The sequence below is a fragment of the Anomalospiza imberbis genome, chromosome 2 (assembly GCF_031753505.1).
Source record: "Anomalospiza imberbis isolate Cuckoo-Finch-1a 21T00152 chromosome 2, ASM3175350v1, whole genome shotgun sequence".
Taxonomy (NCBI): Eukaryota; Metazoa; Chordata; class Aves; order Passeriformes; family Viduidae; genus Anomalospiza; species Anomalospiza imberbis.
The window spans coordinates 7,339,431-7,360,317 of record NC_089682.1 but is presented as its reverse complement, the minus strand read 5'-3'; the positions used below and the strand labels follow the sequence as shown (position 1 = coordinate 7,360,317).

The following is a 20,887-nucleotide window of genomic DNA, read 5'->3' as shown; positions in this document are numbered from 1 at the left end:
ATGGTAGGTGAAGCCAGCCCACAGCATTGCAGAACAGAGCATCACACCTTTCAGGGTCAGCATCAGGTAGCCCTGAGTGGTGTCATGAGCAGCTGCCTGGCTCATAGGTAGCCAGAGGTGGTGAACTGGCACATCAAATGAACAATACACAATTCCCTTTGCACCCCAAATGACTCTTCTTTAGCACAAGGCTAGGTGGGCACAGTTAGAGGAGAGAACCCCCTCTCATCTGCCCAGACACCTTGGATATATGTGTCACAAAAAACCAGTTGGGTTAACTGGGTATCCTTTCTACAGTTCAAGCTCCATATGTTATCAAGGGTTTGACAAAAATGGGCAAAACTGGATGGAATGAAAATAATTTGGGTGGCAGAATATCACTTAATAGATTTGTCCTAAGGTGTCAAGGTTTGCTCACAAAGGAAATCCTGGTATTTTTTCTTCTCCAGCACATCACCTTGCCAGCACAGAGCCCTGCAGATTCATTCCTTTTTTAATTTGCACTGATTTATGTCAAATCACCACATTACTAGAATGTAATGTGAACAACTGTTTGTCTGTAAAAGTATAATGGCCAACTCTTAAAAATAATTCTAGCTAAGCATCAAGCATCATCTGGCATGTGTGACAGGTGAAACTACCATATGGTGAGGACCCACCTAGATAAATCACTGTGCTCCAAGTCCTGCACCGCCCCGTGAGAAAACATCTTCCTGTCCTGAGGACAGGCAGCACTCTCAAATGTGAAAAGAAGCCTGGGCCATAACATGTAGTTTGATTTCACAATTGTGGAATGAGTAAACAGCATTCTAACCAATCCTTTTTACACCTCTGAGGAGTTCTTAAATTGCTTTTTCATTCTGCAGAGGGTTAACACAGATCTTGTGTAGAGAGAAGCAGGTGGAGCCTGAGTGTGTGGACACAAGCATATGCACATGGTGCTCATAGGTTGGGGTTTTGACAGCAGTGGGGTCTATTTATAAGGGACAAGGAAAATATGTTTTCTTTGCTCCCTTGAGGAGCAAGTGAGCAGTGAGTGGGAGGGAGGCATGGGGAGTGCATCTGTCTCTAACCAGCCCCGTGCTGGTGGCTGAGGGAGTTGCTGAGAGTGCTGCTGCTGCCTCGGTGGCCCAGCCTGTGTGTGCTGTGCTGCACTGCCAGAGTGCCCCTGCTGCACCCCCACACATGGCTTGTCCATTTCTACTGGGGTGGGGCTGGGAAAAGTGTATGGTCCAGGCACCCCCATGATCACCAGCATTGCAACAATACAGACTAAGAATTATGACTGAGAAGTATGCAAGAAGCCAGTGACCTGATGTAATTTTTCTTGTTTTTTTACTAAACTTCTCTTACCGTTGTGCCCTTAAAGATACTACTGATCCCCTATCCTACACTCCAAACTCCACGATACTCATTCCTAAACAACTACATCATTTTAAAAAGGAGTATGGACTCCAGCAGCACAGATGGGCAGTATACTGATATCCAACTCAATGGGGAAACTGTCCTGTGTGGCTCTGTAATCCATAGGGGCAGCTGGGGTGAGGGACTGGGAAGTGCTCCAGAGATTCATCACTTGCAGAAGTGGAATTTTTGAGACAGCAAAGCACCATTTGGAAAGAAGAGTGTAGGCAAAGAAAAGGAGCAATACACTGGAATAAGCAATGATAGGTAGGGAAAATGCAACACAGGGAAACTCCTGCTTGTCTGAATGTGCAGAAAAGGGAAGAGGAATTTTGTACAGGCAAATGCAAACTCTTCAGCTGGAGTAATTCACATTGAAGGAAAAAGATCAAAGAAAACCAGTGAAATTAGTCAGCTGAATTTTAATGTACTACCAAGTAAAGACTAAGGAAAGTCTTACAAATGCTGGTAGAAACACTTCATAGAGATCAAAGTTTAGCTCGAGATAAAAGACGGCAAAACAAAATATCATTTTGTAATTTCCTCCCCAACCTTGACAACTTCTGGCATGTATTATTTATGACCAGTAAATCTTTTTTGGGGGGAGAACATCTGTAATATTTTTAACAGGGGTCCTTAAATTCCAGAAAGCATTTCAGCTCCAGTGGTCTCTGGCAAATTTGCTGTCAATTTCAACAGCATCTGAATTGGGTACATGGTAAATTTAACAATGAAAATAAACCAGACACTTTTAGTTCCTTATGGTGTGTCCCAAATAGCTTATAAAACACAAATGCTTCTTCAGTCATTAGGGATGAACAGGTCCCCTGGCATCCTAAATAGAATGCAAAGTGTGGATCAAACTGGGTAATAAATTGAATTAATGTGGCAAAGACATAGGCTAGTGTCAAACTGATGTTACAGGACTGACTTATATTGAACTACTCCTTGGAGACAGCAACACAGAGAAATGGTTTGTGCTTCATCTCGAGCACAGCTACCAGGCACTCTGTTGCCATGCTACAGTATCTAGGTGGCATCTTACTGAAGGAAAAAATCCTGTTTCTCTCAGTGCCAGTCCTTGCTTGGGGTACCAGCAGGAGGCTGAGTACATCAGCTGGGTGGGTTGTCTTCCCCCAGATGCTGCTGGACCAGAGGAAGGTGAGGACACAGCAGACAGCAGTGCCTCTCCCTCACCATCCCACTCCTGTGACGACTCTGTGTGAGCACTGGGGGAGAAAGTGTGGAGCTGAGCCATGTGCTGATGCCTTTCACATCCCTTTATGCCTCGACTCTCATTTTCTGCAGAAGAACTGAGCCCATCTCACATTTAAATGTGTCTCTGGGGAAGTGAAATGGAAGGGGGGATTTGCCAGATGAAACTTCACAACAGAAAATTTAAAGAATGCTGGGAAATCTTTTGAAAGGGAATGTGGAAGGTAGTAAACAGCTAAAAATGGAGCAAAACATAGCATGGAAACAAACCAGAGAAGTAGAAAACAAAAATAAAAGTAGGAAAAAAAAGGTAGGATGAGTGAAGGTTAAGAAAATATTCCCATGAGTTAGATGAACGGAATGGCAGTGATCAATGACTAACCTTCATCTGGTACTCTTCCTTATTCTCTCTAATCCCCAAAATCAGGAACAATGTTTAGAATTCCCAGTCTTTGAGAGATGCAAAGCCAGGGGCAATGAGAACCAGACCCATACTTTCAAATCTAAAAGGTCCAAAACTTGCACTCTCCATTTTTGACCCAACCAAATTTGCAGTTGTATGGCTCTAGCAGTTGCTCTTCACCCTGAAGCAATTTTACAACACACAGAAAATATTGAGCAACCCAGAGGTTGGACTGCAGTTGAGATGCCCACATATTTTCCAGCCCTCAGCGTTTTGGATGCAATGCACTGCAACACAAGCACTTGACTAAAAATGGCAGTTGTGTTTTTCTATGGTTTCATGAACTCTGACTGGAAGCAGGCTTTACCTTCAGCCCCTTTCCAGTGTTTTGTGGGTCAGCTTGGGCTCACCCTGACCAATTCCAATACCAAACCTCCCCTGGAGTTTCTCAAGTTAACTGTGGAGCACATACTGCCTGACATGGAGAGAAGAAACGCCACAGCAAGGTAACTCATGAAGGAAAAATCAAGCTTGGTCTGCCTCCTTATGCTCCAAAACACAGTTCTCTCCTGCTGTGGGTTGATCAATATTTGCAGCATGAGACAGGTGTGCTCTTTGGGAGTTGTGAGAAGATCAGTGAGCCTGGCATGGCAAAAGCACTTATGGAGCTGCTGCCTTTGTCCTGCCTGAGGAGGAGCCCCACTTCAGTTGCTTTAGGTTCTTTTGCAGGAGCTAGAAACCAGTGACCCCATAAAAAATCATCAAATCCATGTGGCAGCTGCTGCTGCCTCTTCTCACCCTCTCTGCAACACAATGCCCTGGAGTGACAGGCTGACTAGACAGAAGATCCAGAAAGGAGCTCTTTCTGGGCATTCTGAAAAGTCTGACACCTCACCGTTATCATCTCAAAAAATGCTGCAGGAAAAAATGAACAAAAAAGGCCCTCAGAGCCTCCTTTGCCTTCAGAGAAGCTGCTGCCCTGAGCAGTGTGTCCTTGAGGCCAGGAGGGTGCCAGAGCTGGGCACATGGGCCCCCTCTGAAATGGGTGAAACACCGACAGTTTCACAGGCCTGTTTCACACAACTTCTACAAAATCCACTGAGGGAAGGGTGGTGGAGCCTGAGAAAAGCACCAGAGTCCCTCTGGCAGGAATGGAGCCAGGGTGAGACCAAGGAGGCCTCCTGACTGTGGCACTGCCATACTGGATCTGGCCGCAGCAACAGCACAAATATTTTCTGTGGCACTCACAGGCAAAGCCTCAGACAAATCTTTAGGTGTCACTGTAGACAAAAGCCTTAAGCTACTTCCAGGAACCTGTTCTGGCTCCGAAATCTTGGGCAGAAGAGTGCAGCCCATCTGTCCAGCCATGTGGAGGCAAAGACAAGCTTTTAAGGATGGAAACTCTGACCTGATCCCACAGGGCTGGGCTGAGCAGAAGAGGTGGACCAGTGGGAGATTACTTAAAAAAACACAACTTCCAATTTATTAAAAAGCCTACAGGAAATTTATTGCCGCTATGGCAGCATTAAAAGCCCCTTTATATTTACCTGGACACCTTTTAAAAATTTTTTGACAGCAATAACTACCAGTGAAGGCCACAGTGTAGTTAGGAGGGAGTGAGCCTCCATTTCAGTTGGGAAAAAGCACTTGGGGAAGCCCTGGAGAAGGAAGTCATCCTGTTCTTGCCAACCCCCAGTAACCAAGCACAGTGCACATCCAGCCAGGAAGACTGCAAAAAAGACATTCACAAGACATTCACCCTACAATGGGCTGAGGACAGCTGACATGGATTGATTTAAGTAATATGCTATTAAAATCTCTTCTGAGTGATTGCCACCTATTATGTGGCTTCAGACTTCAGCACATCTAAAATGCATATGGTTTAATTGACACAGCATTAGGGGTCCTTAACAGCCATTAGTGCTGCTCACACTGTGACAATCTGAATGCAGAGTTGTCATTGTGCTACTGCCCGTACAGACACACAAGAAGAAGAGCAGAGAGGCCACCATTCATGACATAGAAATGGCATCTCAGCCTTAATGATACCAGTCAATTTGTGCTGCTGCAATGGATGTCACCTTAATCCATAGCTGAGTGACAAAGGGGATGTGCATTCCTAGCCTGCTGTTAATAACAATTCCTACCAGTTCCAGAAATGCACTGGTTCTACACCAGTGCATGCATCAAGGCAATGACTGCAGCCTGCTACTCCACTTCCCACCCATTTTCTCTCATCTTTCTGGCTGGGTCCCTGTATCAGCTGCGAAAGCAGAGGACATCAGAGGACATGCTACTACTACTACATTATGACACACTGAAGAGAGGAAGACACGGCAATATTTAAATCAGTGTTCCATAGAGAGTGTTCTGCTTTGGCAAATAAGTCCTTATACATTTACCTGTCATAAGATTGCCATACATTATCATAGTAATGGGGATACATTTCAGCAATTTTTTTTCTTCCTTTGCTGTTCACATGCTTCTAATTCCTTTTCAGCTTCACTCCTCTTAACATGCAAATTGTAATTTGCAAGCTTAAAATTCATATTCTGTTTGTGAAGATAAGATTCTGTAAATATTATATCTCCCCTGGAATAGAAAAAGATTATTTTACATCGGCCTAAACAAATTATTTAGATAATATCAAGTCTGCTTCAGGTTAAAATTTTTGAGATGTAAATACATTTTAATAGGTGCTTATAGCAAATGTATTATAAGCATTTGTGCTATTTCAGCTGTTGTAGAATATTTGTAGTAAGAGACATACTGCAGCTAGAAAAACAATATTAGATTATAAACAGGGAAAAGTTAAAAAAAATTTAAATGTATTTAAATCAGGTATTCAAGCTACAGCTGTCTTTAAAGGCCCATTCTCTGAGGTGACATCTGCCTGTCCTCACGCTGCCCAGCTCACTGGACCAGCTGGAATTTACCTGCCCATTCAGTGGGATTTCTTCCAGTGGAAGCCAAACAGGGCATAGCACGGATAGAGGGAATGATGTCCACACCTCACCCCCACATCTCAGCCTGGCTTGCTGTCAGGGTGTGGTGAGAGGATTCATCCAGGCAGAGCAGGCTGAGTGATGGGAAATGGTCTCAGGCTGAACTGTCCTGAATGTTAAACTTGCATCTTCCATGCCAGGCAGCTCAGTGGTGTGCACTGAGAATACCAAGCACTGAAATACTGAGTGTGCTTCAGCAGGAGGAGGAACACAGTGAGGGAATGCCTCTAAAAGACAGGAAAATGGGTGGAAACATTGCTCCAGTGTAGTCATGGCAAGGTGGGGGAAGATGAGAAAGGTTTAGAGCTGAAACCCCTCCAATTTAGAGGATTAGGCAACTTCTAGAAGATAGCAAGTCTGAATCAATAACAGTGAATATTAAATGGTGAAAAGACTGAAAGGAAAAGGCAAGGATTGCAGTTTCAGACTCACCAGGTTGCCACTGAGCTCCAAAGGAGCTGGGAGCCAAGAGCAGCTGCTTCTCACATGGACAAATGCCCATCACAGCAGGACGTGGGGAATCCTGGCTGCTCTGACCTGGGACCACAGCAGCAGGATCAGTGTAGCAGCATCTCCTGCAGGAGATTATCCTGCCATGATGAGGAGCAGTGGCTCTGCTGAGTTTCCAGCTAACTGGAGCAAGAAAAGCAAGGCCTGACTGGCTCTCACAGTGCTGCAATACTGCTTGGCACTGCTTTGCTTCTCTGAGATCCAAAGGTTTTTGAATCACAGATCCCGGTGAATTTCAAATAAGATATTGAGCACCAACATCGCTAATCATGCACCAACATCACCAATCATGCTGTTTCTGCTGAGCCTTAATTCAGGAAGAACTTCCATCTAGGAAGTGCTTGCTTTTGCTGGAAAGATACCACTGGGTTCCAAGCAGCCTTGCAAATGTGAGAGTCAGCTGGACAAGATGGATTTTTGGAGTGTGCATTTTATTGCCATGGAAGAGAGCAGAGACTGCTCTGCTTTAGCCAGAGCAGTTGTCAGTGGCCATGGACCTCATTCTTCTCTAGACCTGGCTGCAAGTGCTGCTGGTGCAAAGGGGGCAGGAGCACAGAGCTGGGGACAGGTGGCAGGGGCACTGCAGGGATCAGTGAGATCAGCACAGCCTGCAGTGTACTCACACCTGGTGATGTGAAGGGAGGAGATCTCTCCTCAAATAGGGAGATGTCCCTATTCTTGAAGCTAAGCTAAGGATATAGGTAAGAACAGCCTAAAGATTTTGCTAGAGCACTAGTCCAGCTGCTGTTGGGAAATAAAGAGGAAAACTGAAAATGCTGATATTACTGGATAAAGGATGTAGCGGTAAGTATCTTGATCAGAAAATATTGGGATAAGCCATGATCTTATTAAAGGGGCATTGATTAAGGGGTATTGATTTTGGAGGCTATCAGACTATTTCCATTCTGTGCAATGGGGAAGTTTAGTGCTTTGGCATGTCAGTCTGCAGTGCCTGCAGAAGTCTTTGTGAGCAATTTCTCATCCAATCAGAAAAAATAAACCTTTCTGAGTATGGCTGCCTAGCACTGCCTTGAGTGGAAGTGCCCATCTTTAAGGAACTTGTATTGGAAACTCACTGTATGTTTGCATTAAGTGGTAGCTGCAAAAAAAGAAAAGTAATTAGTGCACGTTATGAACTAATCACCTGCAAAAAGGCCTTGAATGAGAACTTTAATGCAGACTGAATTTTTATGATTATATTATATAAAGCTTGAAAGCAGAAGCTTACACACTGGAACTGCTGAGTAACCCTGAACTACAGTGCTATGACCAGCTAATTGAATCCATATTCCTTGGCATTCAGGGAATCAATAACTATTAGAAGCAAAGGGCACTGCCTTAAAAGCCCTGTGAGTGCTTCGTGCAAGGGGGAGTTTGTGTGATGAAAATGCAGCTGTGAAATGGTAGGAATATGTGCCAGGCATCTTCAAGAGGATCATGACCAAAGCAGTACCCTAAGGACTAGCACAGCCAAGCCCTAAGCAAACACCATCATTTATAATATTTTCCTGATTTAGGATGATGAACAGTCTTATGTGCCAGCCTCAAAAATTGCTGGGTTCAGAGATCTTAAGCTGAGCCAAGCAATACTGTTGGACACTAGTATCTTTAACAGGGTGTGAACATGCCAGGGAGCAACTGGGAGAGAGGAACTTATTTATAGCAGCAGCGGGCTGTAAAGCACTGGTGTAACAAGACTGACTAGTGACTTGTTACTTACTCATGCATGAAAACGACACCTTATGTTCCACAGGCTGCTGCTGAGGAATAACCCCAGGGGCAACCAAGGGGTGGAGAAAAACCCAATAATCTCCTTGTGGGAGCAATATCCAGCACAAGGTGGTGGCGGCTGCTCCCACCCCTGAACTGGGATCCAGGTGCCTTGCGAGGAGATGGACCAAGGTGCACCACCAGAGAAGCTGCTGCCAGAGCAGTGTTAAACACAGTTACTTGCCCTTCTGCAATTCTTCGCAAAAAACCTTCGCAAAAAAGCAGTTGTTTTCACACAGCTTTATAGGCTTTTTCATACCTAAATGCTGTCCCATATTGCTTCTAGTGGCGGGGTCAGATCAGGACACTGTGAGATTCTCTGTGTGTGCAAGTGTGTGAATTTTTCATGCTGGCAGAGGAACAGGGAGGGAGAGAGGGATAAGTAGGAATGAGAAATACATGATTCAGGAATCCCAGGGAAGAGAATTTGTGCCTCCTGCTCATTTTACTGTTTGCAGCTACCTTGTGTAAGGCACCAAGTCTTGCTCACATTTCCACAGTGGGTCTGATGAAGTCATTTAGCACATGCTAACTGCAGGCATATGAGAGTTTTCATTACAGCTGCTTCCATTCACAAACACCAATATTCTCCAGAGATTTCTTGGATGTCAGTCTAGGAGAGGAAGGAGCTCTTAGAGCTCTTGCAGGTCAGAGTCCCTTCAGGATTACCTGGTATGTGCCACTGGGCCATTTTTGTGGGTTTAATGCTATGTCTGTGACTGTTCTCCTTGCTTGTGACAGTTCATCTGAGCTGCTGTACTGAATTGTTTTCTGCCTCTGGGTTACTTGTAATCACTTTGCTTTGATTGTTCATTATTTGTTTGATGTCTGTGGCAGGCAAACATACATTTTTTTTTCCTTTTGTTTTTTGGTTGCTCTCTGCCAGGTGGCTGAATAGTGTAAAAAATGAAAAATACAAACACAGCATGTTTCAAGTATTTTTCAAAACATTCAGAAATTTTTAGAAAACTCTGTCTAATCCTCTCTCCTTCCTGTCAGGCCAAAATAATCCAGACGGAAAAACCCTCTTGGGATAAAATCAGTAATAGTTTTAGGATCAGTAGGTACACCTACTAGGATGCAGTAGTCAGAAGATTGTATGAGAATGAAACTCAAGGGGAATCCTTAAATATTCAGATTAGGGCAATTCATTTGGACAGCCAGCGACTCAGACAAAGTAAACAGCTGCCCCCAGCAGCAGAGTTTGGGAGCATCCAGCCATCCACGGATTTTCTCTGCCTGTGGCACAGACATGCAAATTCAGGCTGCTGCTGCTTCGAGAGCAGGGGGTGCCTGGGGAGAGCAGCAGCGCTGGGGCAGGCAAAGGGCAGCAGCCTGACCCCGTCTGTCCCCTGGCAGTGGGAGCCTGACCCTGCAGGGCATTGTCTGCTTCCTGGGCTCCGCTCCATCCCAGCTCCTCTCCCTCTGGCCTCACGCCCCATGTCTCTTCCTGCAGTGACTCTGGCTTATTTCCCTGGGAATCCCTGCAGCTAAAACACAACATAATCCTCCTCTTTGGAAATCATCCAGTCTCCATCCCAGGTTTTACCCAGTGCCAGACCCTTTTGGATTTTGTACGTTGGTAGCCCTTGCAGGGCAGAGTGGCAGACGAGGTTTATCCTCTGCCTCCAGGATAATCAGAAGTAAAACAAGAGAGAGAAGATGCAAACCTGAACCTGCACTGGACTTGATTTTCTCCACTCTGTTTCTCAAGAAAGAGGAGATCTAGAGGGAGAAGAGGGATAGGGCCGGAGGGGGAGGAGGGAGATAGAAGAAAGAAGTTTTGGCATGTTGTCTTGCCAAAACGTGCAGTACAGATGGGAAGACACAGATGGAGCATTTCTACTGATAGTTCAAGAAATCAAACATGCAGGGAGTTGCAGCAATTTCCTTGTATCACTGTATTGGAACATTCTGTAGCAGCAGTTCTTAAAGAAAACAGGCTGTCACTTCAGCAGTGCTTTGGGAGCCTGCACATGAATACAAACAGTCACCCTAAAAATCTGCTGCAGCAGCTCTTGCCTGGCACAATGAGCTGATATATTTTGTTTCAGCTCACATTATGTTTGCTAGCCCATCTGCGAGCACAGAGGATCTAAACCCTGCTCCTTAACTTAGCAGGCTGAACTTGCCCATGGCAGGGCTGCAAAGCAGCAGACGTGTGGCAGCAGATCTGCCTCCTTCGTGCTCAGGTGCAGTAGAAAACCAGAATGCATGCTGCATGCAATAGTGGCATGCAGGCAGGGAGGAAGGAAAGGGATCCAGGGAAATGCCATAAAGAATTCTGCAGGTACTGTATGTCAAGTCCCCTTATTAGAAGCTCTGAAACGACTGAACAGTCCCAGCAGCACAATTCCTACAAAGGCCTGCCAAGCATTTCCAGTCTAATTAGGCTTTAGGAGAGTCAGCAGGAGGCCTGGATATCATCTCTGTTGAGAAGAAATCTGACTGGATTCTCCTTTGCCTCTGTGGGAAAGTAGATGCTTCCAGCCCCAGCCTCCTGGCTTCCGTGGGGTCACAGCCCTGTGTGCCTTCTGTAGCTGAAGGCAGGGCAAGGAGTGCTGGAGCAAGTTCTGGCTCTGGCTCATGGCACCATCTCTCTGTGCCCCCAGGAATACCCTGATGGATGCTTTAGAGGAGGCTGGTGTGGCTGGGACCTCCCTCTAACAGCAACAGAGCAGAGAGGTGTAGAAACCCCTTTAGTAGCTCCCTTCACATTGCTCAAGAGGAAGATTTTGGGGAAATTTACTTAATTATGTACATCTGTCCTCTTTCTTCTCTTTTACTGTGGGAAGCCTGACATATGGCATAAGACATAAGACCTGACATATGTAGATATATGTTGTGCTCTCCTCATATAAAAAAGGTATTCCTTATCCAGCTCTCTTCTCTTTTTTTCTGAGGGCAGCTGTCACCATCATATCTAAGAAGAAGAACAGATTTTGAAAATAACTTATTTTTCAGACTTTCTGAGTCCCAGCACAGGCATTTTCTTGCCTCTCACATTCTGATTTTTATCCTGCTGCAGTAAGCAAATGGGAGTTGGAGAAGTCATTAATGCCCAATTTAGCTTGGCAATTAGGCAAAATCTAATGGGCTGCTCTCAGGTTCAGAAGCTAGAACTGCTGCTTGTAGGCTTTAATTCTGACACTCAAGTTTTGATTTTTTTTCCTGTGGCCAGGATGAATTCCCTTCTCTTGTGTGAAAATTTATTATTCTTTATAAAGCTATAAGTTGGGGTTCATTGCTTGGGATTTGTAAAATGCTTTGAAAAGGAAAGGTAGGAAACATTTTAATGTGTGTCTGAATAGCCTTCTACTCTGATTACTTCAAAATCTCTGTCTTGGGTGAGAGAATTCCTGAATTTGAAGACTCACAGTTTTAAATTCAGTAATAGCATTGGTCCAAAAGACACATTGTTCAATGGAACTGAATAATGTGCCAGCACTACACACACAGTAACAGCTCTGGCCAACTGGAGGGATTGCTGAGGTAAAAAATGTGGCAGAAGTCACCACATCTGTCAAACATAATTTCCTGTGGATTCTGTGGGCATTTGGAGTCCAGCACAATGATGGGATATGGTATATTTTGATATGCCATGTCAGTGGTCTCCTTTTCTTCCTCTGCATCATATCAGCTTCAAGAGTGCCATTAAACCAGGACAATATTAGATTAAAAAAGCTTCTTGTAAAATATCTTTTAAAATAGTTTGGGAGGACAAAAGAAACCTCTCTCAAATAAATGAAAAGTCCATTAGTTTTCACTTGAAAGCTGCAGCTGAATTTTCACTTGAAAGCTGCATCTGAAACTCCAGCCCCTTGGTTGAATCTCTCTCCATGAGAAATTCCTCTTCAAGAAAATAAGATAGGAGGAATGATCCATGCTTTCCTTTCCATCTGGGTTGGGAAGGACTCTGTTCTGTGCTTTGAGATGGGAAGAAGATTAAAACTTCAAAGTTACCATCTTTATTTAATGCCTGTGACATCAGCCCTAGAGAGACTGTCACTCTACAGTGCCACCTTAACCAACATGTCCACTGAGTCACCCCCGTGGCTTAACTGGCCTTGGTCCTCAGTGATTTTGTTGTCAGGATGAGAGATTGCCTGAGCTAAAAAAGGGACTAGGCTGAGGATGGGAGCAGAGGCTCCAAGCATCAGACAGGAAGGTAAATGTTCACTTGTCCTGGCTGGTGATCCAGGGGGAAAATGAAGATTCTGCGTCACATACAGAGATGGCAGATGATAAATACTGTGGCTTTGCTACAGAGGTAGATGGGAGCATTCAAGCCCCCCAGGCAAGGACTGTTAAACATCTGACTTAAGCCTAACATGTCTTTTCAAACTGAAGAGAAATCAGAAATCTTGCAATTATGTCCCTTTCCCAAATTATAGTTCTCTGCCTAGACCAGTAAAGCTCACTGTCCTCAGAGACACCGAGTGAAAGGAGCAGCAGCTGAGCCATCTGGGCTGGCTCTCTGCAGTATGGACACGAGGAAACAGGGCCTGTGCAGAAGATCAGAGGATTTTATGCCACAGAACAGTGGCAAATGACCAATGCTCAACAATAATCAGCAAGTCCACCAAGAGATTCCTGCACTGAGCCTGTGAGACAGCCCTATTCACCTGAAATTTGATGGGAATTGGAAATAAGGACAAAGTAATTAATGTGAGTGTGGGGAGAGACACTGCCTGAGATAATATGAGTTTCCATTTCACATCTCAGTTCAAAGCACTGGTGGTACAGAATAATTTAGGTTGGAAAAGACCTTAAAAGATGTCAAGTCCAATAGGCATGACCTAAGGACTCAAAGTCTTCTGTAACCTCTGATGTTCCACACTGAGAAAAGTGGAGACTTTCATATGCAGCCAGATACTTGCATGTTTAAAGACATTTCTATAGTCGTTGTTTGCAAGTCCTACAGTCAAAGGAAACCTCTCTGGCAAGATTTCATTTCTGATGCCTGTTCTGAACAAGAAAGCACAAGGAAATGAAAACTGACAGATTATGGAGATTTTCAAGCCTTGTTTTCATTTGCTGGTATTCTGGGTTGTTTTCTTTCTTTTTTTTTTTTTTTTTTTTTAATGCCATTGGGGAGTTATTTTATATATAATGCCATAGAAGAAAATTACTTGTTTTGGCTGATTACGTAGTCCTGTGATCACCGGCCTGTTCAACATTTTAAATTCTCTGTTTCAAAGACTTCCTTCTACAGTGGTTTAATGCAGCTAAGCAGATATGTGACAGATATTTATAAGAAGCATGAAAGTGAATAAAATAGGAGAAGTCAGATAAATTAGGAGTCTAGGGATGTTTGCATCAGCTCGTCAAGAGGGCTCTGCTATGTGAGGAGTTTACTGCCTGGCAGTTTATTTCTGGTTTATTTTCCCCACACTATTCACTGTTAAGTTTGATTAGTCTTTACTGTGATTAACTTTATTAGCATTTGGTGAAGATTTACTTTAAAGAGCATGTATATTGTGTCTTCCACATACATTGAATATATCATTCTTATACTGTTGGTAAGAGGAAGCATTTCAGATAGCACATGAATAGTCAAACCCTCTTGAAAATGGAATGCCTCTGTATTCCAGTATTGTTTTTCCACTCTTTCAAGGACAGGACTACACATTCAAAAACATTTTTATCTTTGTCTTTCTAAAATAATCGGATGTTTAGATCAGTGGTTTCAGGAATAGACTATTAATTGTATTGCTTTAGGCTCTTCTAGGAGACAAGGATGGCAAGATAAGAACCTAACTAGAAGAGAATCTGGTATCTAGGACAATCATACCAAATCCAATTTATAAGCTGTTAAATATAGGAAGGGCAAGCTGGAAAAAATCTTAGGAAAATTCAATGGCCTAGGCCCCAAAGCTATTGGCTTTTGATCTTTGTTGAAACTTTGAGGGGAAGGTATTTTTAGGGTTGATATTCCTGGATTGTTGTTTATGGCCCAACAAACCAGATATGGTGTTATGATGGAGATTAACACATCTCAGATTTTAGAAGCACTACAGATGTCCCTTTTACTCCCAGGAATCACACCCTGTTGTACCACTATGGGACAAAATGCTCTGGCAGTTGATGTTATCTGGCCCTCAGTTTCTAATTGCATAGTCACAGCTATTTATAAAGTACAATACAATTTTGCTCTGCAGCCTTGATATAAATGTCAAGTGCCCTGCAGTATTGTGCACTGTTCCTGGAGAAATGATCCATTAAAACCATCCATATGAGAGGAAGTATTCAAAACAATCCAGAAAGAAATTATATTCTTGTAGGATAATAGAGAAAATTGGCTAACTTGCATAGACTGTATTGACATGCAGCAAATCTCAGCTCTTCACTAACCATGTCCCCGTGCCAAAACTAAGGACATTCTGCCTTCAATGGGGACACACTGCCTTTATTTTACTTTCTGCCTCAGCCCCTGTGTTACACGTAAGCAAGGCAGTGCAGCTGGACAGAAAACAAAATCTCATCAATAATGAGAAATTGAGGCAAATAGAGATGTGCATGAATTTAAAAAAAAAAAAGAAGCTACCAGATACAAGTGCAAAATGTGAAATAGAAGAAGCTGAATTCACAACACTTTGTGCATTTTAGAGGATTAAAAGTGCTGGTGTTTAAATTGTAGAGATGAGTTTCCAACTTATCATGGTCTGAGTGTTCCATCACTTGTATGCATGCTGGATAATGAAGGGATTTGTTTGAGAGGAGAGGCTTTAGTAAGGCTCTGTAAGTTGTTCAACTTAAAAGAAAAAAGAAAATTGGTTTCTTATAATGAAAATATTTCACCAACATGCACTTTCAGTTCTACCAGGCTGCAGTTCCAGCTGCAGAATTCTCCCTCTTCCCTCTCAGCCTGGCCTGGAGGATATTAGCATCCACCATTCAACAGGAGTTTTGCCACGGGATGTGGATAGAATTTGGTTGTGCTTTCTGTCAGTGTGCCTTGGAAAGGGAGATAATTCCCTGACCACGAGGGGCCTGCCAGACAAGACATGGTAATTCCTTACAGTGGGCTCAAAGGCAGTGGCAAACCAATCCAGCCTCATGAATTTCTCATATGCAAGACACACCCAGTGGCTGCTGCTTCTTTCACATCCTGCTTAATCAGTTTGGAGGCTGACTGAGGTCATGCAGAGACACTTTCAGCTGCTTTGCACGCTCTGTGCAAAGGGACCATGCTCAAAGGAAACTAGCAGTGATTCTTGCCTCGGGAAGAATGGAAATGGTCTCTCCTTTTAAGTTCACCCTGTATTCAACAATTTAAAAACACAGCACTCTCACTCATCCTGGGAAGACATGATTTCTGAAGTTATTTTCCCAGCTGTTTTCTGACTTTTAAAGGATTCTAACTCACAGCCCTCAGCCATGGTAATGATAATATCTGATCTGGTTAGAAATGATGCCAGGCAAGCTTCTGGATTTAAGTAACTTTGCTTTACAAATCTATTCAGTAGTGAGGGATTAGCATGGACCAGATTCAAAGAAGAGGACACTCCTGTCCACCTGGAGATAACCTGAGTGCTCACACTGACCTCACCCTGTGCTCCTGCCCTGGTGCCCTCTGTACTCTCAGCTGTACCTCCCTGTCTGCATTATTTTCCTTTAAACTAAAGCAGGGTGGAAATCAGGTTTGTTTAGGCTCCTGTTATGTGCTCAAACTTTTAGTGAAGCTGAAAGGGTCTAAGACCATCTACAGGCTGTGGAGTAGATGTGCTTTGTGAATTCCCTAGTCTTGGCCCTTCAATTATCCAGATCAGGGTTTTTTCCAGAGTACATGTCAGGTCTCATTTGGGTTGTATACTTCCTGTATCCTTAGGAGCACAGGGACTTGGGGCAGGAATGAGGGCTGGTGGACCCCACTGAGACTCAGTCATTTCAGAGCAGGCAATCCAGGAGCCAGATGCATGTGGACTCCTTGGCAAAGTGATCTGTCAAAAGTTGCCCTCAGTTATTTTTCACCTGCAAGTAAATGTGACCTAGGACCTTCAAATCCCCTAGATACGTGTTCATGAGTGTATTAGAAGACCAAAGGGCAGTTTCTAAGACCTATCCCACCTCTTAAAATATCCAGGCTTCCTCATCCCCTAAGAAGCTTATAAATCACTGCACTCCAGTAAAAGGTACAGATGCTTTTTATTTTTTAAAATTACAACCGCTTTTTGTCTTGCATTAAAGCCTCTTACATTTTCAGAAACTTTCCACTTGAATTATGGAACAGATCACAGGCCAGCAGAAAACCATTCCCAAAAGAAAAAGGCAACATAATGGAACACAAATTAAAAATACACATGCGAGTATAAAGTACCGAGAGTGGTCTAGAACATGACACGCACATCACTTTTAAAAATAACAAGTGAGTCCTAACACCCAAAATTGCAGAGCATCCTAATATCTTCCAGATGTGGACTTGATTGGGGCTAAAGTTAGGTGGGATACAACCTGCACTTTAAAAGCAGTTATTTGCCACAGACTGAAGAGAGTGAAGATTTGCTGAAGTAAAGGGAAAGAAGGGAGTTGAGTCTTCCCCAATAAATACTCCACTAATGAATATGTACACATTACGGGCAATCAAGAAAAGAGAGTAGTTCCCATTATGAATATTTTCATTATTTCTTATTGAGGTTGATAGAACTTCTCATGGGAAGGATGTAGCAGAGAAGATGGCTGAGTACAATCTCCTATTTCTGCCTGGAACCAGCTGCTTTTTAAAGCAAGTGCTCTCTGGAAGCACTAAGGCATAAGCACCTGCATAACAGCATTTAACCAGCTCAGGTTTGCATTGAGGTTTGGCTTGTGTGCATCTAGCATGCCTAATAAAACCTTGAGCTTTTCCATCATGGCTGAATAACCTGAGCTTGTGCAGATTCCTTGTGCAGAAATCTGAATGTCACCTGGGGCAGGAACAGGCAGAGGTGTCACACAGCACTCAGCTTTCTTGAAGGTTGCATTTGTCCTGGAGACACAAAAGTAACTTGACTTTCCAAGCAAGGATTCCTAGATGATGTAGTTGCCTATCCACGGAGAAAGCCTCCAAGTTCCCTACCAAGATGAACCCTTTTGGAGTCAGAGAAAGTTCCTAACAAGACTGTTGGGGATCTCACCTGCAGGTGATTGTGGCTCGTGTCCTCTGAGCACTCTCAGAAGTTAAAACATTGATGCTGTCCCCAAAGATCCTATCTGAACACTGCCTGACTTCCCATGGTGCTTAGCTCCTGAAGACTTGCTCAGCTTGTGCTGGGCTCACTGTAAGCCAGGGCTGAGTTCTTTGAGAGGAGAGCCTTCCTTGGCTCCTCCAGAGGCTGTGCTGGGCATCAAACTAGGACATCTTCAGGTCTTTCCATAGATTCAGGAGAATTCCTCCTGCTTTCTGTCAAGGAGGAATTTCTAAGAACCTTTGTTTTTCCTAGGGTAGAGGATGTGAGGAATCAGAGACCCCTCTTCCTCGTTTTTATAATTTTGACTATAAGTCAGAAATCAGTAGGGATAAACACAGCAAAAAAATCACCACATATTTCTGCCAAAGCCTCAGACCTCAGCAGCTGCACTGAATTTGTTGTGGTAGAAGAACCTTTCTGAATAATTACTGGCATCTCCAGAAAAGTACAGCGTGCTCTGTACAGCACAACAAAAATGCCCCTGAGTAGAAAAATGGCTGCATTACTATTAATGCTGGTCGTAGTCTGAATTAAATACTTACTTCCTTAGTAGACATTAAAATATCAGCATTTTAAAGGCAGCACAGCACCTTCCTGAAAGAGTACGTGTCTTTAATGTGAATACATTTTATTGAAAATATTTGTCACCGTGAAAGACCTGATGGCATTGCAAGCAAGTAGACAGTAAAAATCATCTGGCTTTCTTCTCCATGCATCCCCAAGGGATTGGCATGCACATCTCAATTAAAATTTGAGTTTTTCAGTAATCCTCCAGCATCAGAAGAAGTCAAAGATTCTCGTACTGATCACTTTATGCGGGACACTTTTTAGGAACTGTATCCATTTACATCAGCTGTGAACAGCTCAGAGTATCTTTGAGCAAACAAAATGCTGTTAGCCCTCGTGTCTCAGTTAAGAATTTAAGATACAAGTGACTAAACATGCTGGCATCAGTTGTAGAACATCTGGCACAAGGACTGGTCAAAACTGGTGAAAGAAAAATGTTGTACCTTGATTTTTTGGGTATTTCTTGGGATTTTAGTTCTTTGGGTAATAATAATTCCTGGGATAATTCAAACTAATATGAGACAGCTGCTTCTGGCAGTGTGGACTGAAAAAATGAAATGCAGAAAGAACAGAATGGCTTGGAGTCAGAAAAGTAAATTTGCAGTGTGGTACCTACTCTGCTCCGTCTAGAGCTGATGAGAGCTTGGTCTGATGAGACCATTTAGCTCCCAGTGTCTCTTGCAAGGCTAATGGTGTAAAGAACAACAACAAAGATGGAGACATCTGAAAATTGTGGAAAGAGCAAAGAAAGGCAAGTGGCACAGTTAACCTGTAGTTTGCCACTGTTAACTCACATGACTTAAGTTTACTTGGAAAGTCCAGTGCACAGGCAGGAAAACTGCTTTCCTGGGTGCCAAAAGCTTTAAAATTGTAACATTTTGATAACTCTTCCTACTATTGCAAATCTCTTGTCATAACTACATGTCCTTCCAAGAAAAATCTGTTCATGCTGAAATCTCTTATGAATAACTTAGAAAGGTCCAATTTTCAAAAGGCAGAGGGGGCAGCAGAGGGGAGGATAAAGAAAAGTGATCAACAAACTGTAATGAGGAGTGGAGGGGAACAAAGAAGTCTTCTGCATCTCTTCTGGCAAAATTCAGAGCTCAACAAGGAAATAATTGAAAATCATCAGCCTGGAGAAAGATATGAATAACAAAGTAGGTTCAAGGAGAATCTTTCACCAGTGTGCAACTGTCCCAGCAGGAAGGTCTGTGCACGGCTTCATGGCACCAGAATGACTCCATTTATTACAGCTTAATTTATTGGCTGCTGACAATGTAGTCTGTTCAGAACAAATATAGTGCAGTCTGTGTCCTCACAAGTAGCCAGTTTAGCTAGAAAAAAAAATTAATTAAGGACTTTCAGATTTCCTTCAGTGTATTTTAAAGCAAGGATGATCAGTGCCTCACTCTTGCATTCACTGTTTTTTATTGGCTATGGCACAAAAGAAGGAAGTTGCTTTTTAGCAAACTCAACCTCCTTGTTTGCCCATTTTTCTTGCAATTCCTTCCTCCTGTTCCTTTCCAGAGGGAAGTCCTTAGGCACAGACCTGAGGTTAGGATGGAGATGCTCTGTCCATGTCCCACGCTAGGTCATTTCTGTTTCACAGAGGTGGGGCCACTGCTGCAGCACGGTGTGGAGAAGAGAGCAGAGAAATCAGTGAAGGCCATGAGCCCTGTGTAGGGACATTCCTCCTGCTCTGCTCGCTGTAGTGCAATCCTGCAGCCATGAAGTTCATGGCTATGGTTTTGTATTGAATGTGGGACTCTCTGTGAAACAAAATATTATAAAACATTATACACTGCCCAAACTACAGCAACACAGCATGGAGAAGAAGGCTATCACCCTTCAAAAGCCATGTTTATTCATAACGTTTTAATGTCAAGGGGAGGAGCTGCTTCAGACCTTTATCACCTGGAGCTGAAGGATGATCCATAAAAGAACATTCTGTTCATTTAAAGGAATGATAAAATGAGGAAGATAAAATGAGTAGTGTCCATCAGAGTTTACCTTGCTGCTCATTTGTAAAGCTCCTCTACACAAAATGTGGTTTTGTGTGGTGTGGGACACCTACTGCAACCCCTACAGGTGACAATGGAGCATGTTAATGACATTTATTGTACTGCAGTCTGGAGGTGCCATGCCGGAAAGACAAGTATGTCTAGAGGTGGAACTCTTTGCTACTCATTATCAAGTGGCTGAATTTCTGATGGAGAACATTACATAGTCATTCAAAAGGCAGTAACTCAGGTTGTAACAAAGAACCTGAGACATACTAATAAAAGCCCCATTTCTATTTTATAAGTCACATAATGGATGTCACATTCAAGTGCTTCTTATGGTGAACAGGCTACTTATTAAGCGTAGTCTATGACTTTATTTCATTTTAAAATTGCCATCTTTTCCAATTATTCTAACTTTTTAGAATCTTCTCCCTTTTAAACAAGGTTATTTTTAGCATGAACCACAAGTTACAAACAGCAGAAGTTGCTATAGAAACAGAAAAGGCACTTTGTAGAATGAAAATGCAGGAAGAAATGTTGTTCACTATTTATCTTCGGCAGACATTAAGATAGAATCAATACCTATAGGTGTGTATATGTGTATTCATATATATATATATATATATATAGATGACTTTCTTTACTGTGTCACTGAACTCTTCAGTGTTTGTCTTTGTATCCTAACATTTAGCCACTTTTTGGCACTTCTGCACTAGGAGTTTATCATCCCCAGCTTTATGCAACTGCCCTGTAAGTAGGTGCCCTGTGTGTATCTCTGAATTCAGTCAACCAAGCCACTGCAAGTCAAACTGATGGGAGGCTGCAGCACAGATAGAGGCA

At 43.2% G+C, this 20,887-nt stretch overlaps 1 long non-coding RNA gene across 1 annotated transcript; it reads left to right on the top strand.

Moving 5' to 3' along the window:
* The first annotated feature begins 2,437 nt into the window (after nt 1–2,437).
* LOC137468228 (uncharacterized) lies at nt 2,438–5,423 on the top strand. The gene is made up of 2 exons (XR_010995814.1): nt 2,438–2,565; nt 3,192–5,423. It is a non-coding gene; the product is annotated as an uncharacterized lncRNA (long non-coding RNA).
* The last annotated feature ends 15,464 nt before the right edge of the window (nt 5,424–20,887 follow it).